The sequence below is a fragment of the Colias philodice genome, chromosome 12 (assembly GCF_061535455.1).
Source record: "Colias philodice isolate Cphi_HAF_F1 chromosome 12, ilColPhil1 Martin Lab GWU primary, whole genome shotgun sequence".
Lineage (NCBI taxonomy): Eukaryota > Metazoa > Arthropoda > Insecta > Lepidoptera > Pieridae > Colias > Colias philodice.
In genome coordinates this window covers 11,420,325-11,426,434 of record NC_143097.1, presented here as the reverse complement: position 1 = coordinate 11,426,434, position 6,110 = coordinate 11,420,325, and positions in this window count along the sequence as shown.

The following is a 6,110-nucleotide window of genomic DNA, read 5'->3' as shown; positions in this document are numbered from 1 at the left end:
ACATACAATACTTTTATTTTAGACTAGCGGTCCGCCCCGGCTTCGCCCGTGGTACATATTTACGTTTTCTCTACATAAGAACCATCCTCGTACTTCAAGGAATATAATAGAAAAGAATTATCGAAATCGGTTCAGCCGTTCACACGTGATGCCGTGACAACGCGAAACGGGTGCGGACCCGCCGCCTTTTTATAGCTCCCGCCGCGAAGCGCGTCGAACGCGGCAACTGATACACAAAAATAATCCTTATGGCATGATTCTGTAATTCACGCGCGATGACTTATAGCGTATTTTATGTATAACTTTGGTGTTTCTACACCGATTTACATGATTCTTTTACTATAACCTGCCCAGGAGTATGAAGAATAATTGTGCCAAATTTGGTTAAAATCCGTCGTGTAGTTTTTGTTTCTATAACGAATATACAGACAGACAGACAGACAGACAGACAAAAATTTTACTGATTGCATTTTTGGCATCAGTAGCGATCCCTTATCACCCCTTCATAGTTTTTTTTTAAATATATTTCATGTACAGAATTGGCCTCTCTACAGATTTATTATAAGTATAGATATATACATTTACATTTGACAGCAACAAGTTTTTGTACAACTTTATGACTCAATATACCTACAGTTTATTTAAATTTTATTGTTTTCTTATGCACTGATGGCGTATTTCAACGCTATAATATAATATTACGATAAATTACACTTTCAAAATTATTTTTATAACAGCTTCATGACTTTTTGTGTCACTCGACTAGTCAGTCACATTCACAACTACCAATTTACAGAAATAAAACTTAAGTAAGCATTAAAATGAATGCGGTTCTTTATAGCATTAGATAGAGAAATTGTATTCCCTTCCGCTTATGCCTTACGCTGCTATTCCAATATTTGCATAAGGCTCTTAAACATATACTACATACAAGGTTACACATAGTTCTAAGACAAATCTGAGTCACATTATAAGCCGCTAGCTATCCGTAAGCGTCTTAAGTCATACTGACAGTCACTAAAGAGCTTTTTTACCCTGTAGCCGGCTTAAATATTAATCCATTCTAGCCGACTAAAATCCTTACATGCAGGCTATGGGTACATTGTTTATCAGATTATCGTTTTGAAGTTTTGTTTCCTTTATCTGTTGTATTGTTTTTGTGGTAAGTAGGAGATACATTTTGACAGGTTTTCCGAAGCTTTGCTGAATACGTACGTTCTGAAAAAAAATATTCTATTTTGTACCTAATAACAGTTAAGACAAAAATTCTGCTTATTTTTTGTCAAATTCGATGAATTAATTATTAGTTACAAAGTAGAAGAGTACTACCTAATTATTTATTTGAAAATCCTTCGATTAAATGTGTGTGTCTATGTCTATGTCTAAATGCGTAACATTATATATTTTTTATTTCTTATTAAAACGAAAGGACAAATGTATTAAAAGTAATTTGTTGAATTAAGCAATTGAAAGCATATACAGTATACACACTGCACACATTTTCGATGAATAATCGTTTTTATTGCACTTCCTTGCCCGCATAAAAATTAATCCCTGTATAGAAGATTAAATGGATTAAAATATTTATAAATATATACGTTTCTTCACCGTATTGTTAACTAGGAGCCGATTTTTCGATCCTTGGATAAAATTATTTCGTCGAATATCCGTTTCAAAAATGTGTAATGGCACAGATAATATAATACTATCTATACGTAATGACGTGTTCTAACGGTTTTTTTTTACTTTTTTATTAAATATCCAGTATGTAATAAAAAAGTAAAAAGTATATTTAAAAAAAAGAAATAAATTCGTATTGAACAGTGATGTATAGGTACCTACTACATATTAGGCTAGTCTCGTTGATGCATACCACGCGTAGTTGAGTGTAGTAGAGTGTAGTGCAATTCACATATTTTGGCTAACCCGATCTTGTATACGGGATGGTCACATGCCAGTGGGAATACACTTAAATAGACATACTTATAATAAATGTCTCAATTATGTGGGTTTCTAACACAAAAGTCGCAACAATGCGTATGCATCATAGAAATCTAAATAACATGGTATGCATATTGCATATATTTTAAATTCCATACTTTCATTAGGTTATTTACCAAAAAAATAATAGAAAAATCTCAGCAAGCAGTGTCCTTCAGTCCATTAAAAATTGAACTTCACCGTTATTCGTAGTCTGTTTAGTTTATTTAAGGATCAGGACAGACGATGAGAGATAAGAATTAGCTAAGCTAGCAAAGCAAGCCCTTCTCGTGATTTATGACTCCCCACGCCGCGGCACCAACCATAAATCTCATACTTTTTTACCACATTGTTTAGTCTATGGTATTCTGTGACAAAAAGGGAATGTTTTTGCTTATTGATTAAGTGATTTCTCTTTGACTGTTTATTTAAATTCTGAATAGACCGCCCATCATTTTGGCGTGATTGGAAGGTTTTGTGAAGATATTTGGAAGGGGCAGATGTGTAGGTACGTTTAACGTGGGCAGATGCTTTATTTTTATCTTACCTTATTTATGATCATTGCAGATTGTTCTATTTCTTTTGAAGAGTTACTTAGCATTGTAACTGTCGCTATCTTGAGCTAAACAATTAAGACTTTGCCATCAAATTAACACTATTACACGCCGGACAGTAAAGCATCGAAAAGTATTAAACAAATAAACAATTTTAAGTTATAGAAGTGTCGATATGAAATTAGCTCGGCTAGGAGAAATGTATACAACACCCATACAGTTACAGTTTAGCCTTTGCGGAGATTATACGACCAAATTAAAAAGTACCTTCCCAACTCTTCCCAATTTCGACATACAATAAATGCATTGGTTTCTATCATCTCCACCAATATACTATTACCTAACCCCTTACTTCCGTTAATATTCAATAGTCGATTGTTCAAAGCCAGATGGTAAGCTTAGTTAAGCCAAATGCGTAAAGAAATCTGTTTTCAATAAAGGTTATGAGGGGTTACTCTGATTTGTTGGTATTTTAAGAGGTTATGATGTGCTTCTGGATGATTAAAGAGAAATATTGTATGGCTTTTTCAATTATTGTTATTTATTATTGTGTTTTAACGAGCTTTAATACTTCCTACAGCTATAACGAATACAAAGTTTGAGATTATGGATGTTTGTTAATCTTTCATGGAAAATCGTCTAATAGGATCTACATGATGTTCGTCTCAGATATTTACATTACAGTATAGGCACTTCTTATTCATGTAAATTGTACAACCCATCAAAAAATGTATAATCGATTCGTAATATGGCCAAATGGCGCTATTATAACATACTGCCTCATCACGTCAGTAATGTAATTAGTAAACTATAGAATTAACATAAAAACTTGATAAACAGCAAGTTAACGCATAATTTAATGTTGGATGAGCATGTCCTTTGTTTCAGCTACAGCAGAGACGAACTAAATCAAAGTACTGTCGCGTACACAATGCACCCGGAAATTATTTAAGTTCTCGCACGTTCTAGGGAAAGGTTAGGCTTTTATACAAGCACTTGTCAACTTTATTTTAACTTATGGTGGGGACAATATGTGTACTAAAGTTTTTCTTTGATAGGTTGTTAAATTATGTTTGTTTTTCTTATGGGTTATATTATCGTCCTTTCTGTAATATTTGGTCAGATAAAAGAGAGACGACTCTACATTTCTCATAATGATCGATAACTATCATTAAAATTCTAACATACACAAGTAATTACATAATATACATATTCTGTTGGAGACAAATTTGATATTTATTAACTAATTCATTCAGTGACAATACTTATCTTACCAATTTAATTTCTTAATAGGCCCTGTTTCGACCCGGTACATATAGCCTTTGTTACTCCTTAAGGTACGTGTCAGTGAAAAAATTTTCATAATATACTGGAAATTAACTTCTACATACAAATTAAGAAATACTCATATCACCAAACCGCTTCTCCACGCAACTATACAAGGTGCGTCGCCTACCAGCGCCCACTGTCCCATTGTACGAAGCAACCGCATTATACTAAACATCATTTGTTCTACAGCAGTGGAACACCTCATTGCTTATGGTCTCCTGGTATTGTTCCGCTCATAATACACCGTTATCTACTTACTCTTTTATTTAGTTGGTATAATTATGTGGACTTTATGTATTATATACGGGAAATGATTTAATACGATAAATAGAATAAATTAACTTTATTCTTTATTACATTAATGTTTACAAATGAACAGAAATGAATAGATATTTCACTATCATGGCGGAAGCTCTCACGCGTACTGAAATCCAAAATTTTGTCGGTAATTGCATTTTTATGTTTCTACTAGCTTACCGCCCGCGGCTTCACCCGCGTTTTCAAAGAAAAACCCGTTCCCGTGGGATTTCCGGGATAAAAACTATCCTATGTGTTAATCCAAGTTACTGTCTATATCTGTGCTAAATTTCATTGTAATCGGTTCAGTAGTATTTGCGTGAAAGAGTAACTACACACACACATACACATCCTCACAAATTTTCGCATTTATAATATTAGTAGGATAGTAGGATGTAGGTAGGTACTGTACTTACTTATGTTTTGCTCTTAGAGTAGGTATACATAAATCGAATAAGGAATAATCGTATTTATGTATCATATACCTACATAGAATTGTATGAAAGAGTCCTACATATTATATTTATTATAGTGAACAGTACAAACCTTTGGATTCATTATAATATGAATCGTGGGATGTTGCGATTGTGTTTCGAATAATGAGTCTTATATTAAATCCTACAATCATTGCTTCTTTTTATAATACAACATTTCGTTATTGATTTTCAGCATAAAGAAGTTTGTATTCATATCAAGATAATTCAATAATTATTTCTGTATTATGTGTTTAATAATAAATAATATGAAGTCGTGCAGTTCTACCTAAAAGTACCATTAATATAAGGGTCAAGGAAACTATTAAACAGACCATAAAGGAAGTGCATACATTTTATTCATAACTTGAAGTAACAAAGCTCGGCGAATATCTCCTCCCAGCATTGTTACGATTGTCAAAATATTCGTCGAAATATTTATAGAGAAATAGAGAGAAATGCTAATACTTTTTCAATTTGCATAAATATGAGTTATGTAAATAAAACGTGTTTTTTAACCTGTCGGTCTAGACTTGCGATAAAATGGCGCCATTTAACCGCGCCTTATCTTATGTCAACTGAGGTTTATTTGCGCTTATTTATGAAAATATTAATTAACATTAGCAGTCGTTTAAATTATCTTAACGTTTTAATATACCCACAGTATTGCGTTCAATTAAATTATTGTATAAATAAGTCATATTGTAGATAGGTACTATATTTTTAAATGCAGGGTCAAAGCTATTTATTTAGATTAGTTAATCTGTGACACGATACGTATTACATATTATTAAGTATAGTATATCTACTAAAAGTACTAATGTCTAACACTAATAGAATCTGTGTTTTCTCTCAGACAGTACTTTGTTGACATGATAAATAAGATGTTTTATTCGTTTTATTCCTCGATTTTTACGTCTTTATTAAAATTTTGTAACTCTTTGTCCTTGTTTTCTTATTCTCTTTTCTTCGATTAAGATGTAGCTGACTCAAGTAGGCCACGAATTTGATTTACCTTTGGACCAAATATTAAAAAATGGCCGCTACAGAACGTTGTCAGTTTTCGCCTCTGTTCTTTAAATCTGACTGACTCTTTGCTTTATTTTTATTGATTTTTACTACCTACCTATTAATTATTTATTGTTTTATCTTATATACATAAAGAATAGATATTATGATAACGTTGAAATAACACTCATTGTTCACTACGCACAACGGCCCAATGAACAAGTTTTCGAGATGCGTTATTGGCGCGTAAATAACCCTTGTCTATGGAATATGACAGATGATACGCTGGCCATAAACAATAGAGGCGATAGGACAGATAACGCGCTGATTTATTGTGCCCACGCAAGACTAAATCAATTACTGAACGATGACCGATATTCGGGGATCATTAATAATGAATATACTTAAACACAATTATTTATACTGTCGCTGTGAAGATGTATGTGGCCCTATTTTCCTTCTCTGCTTT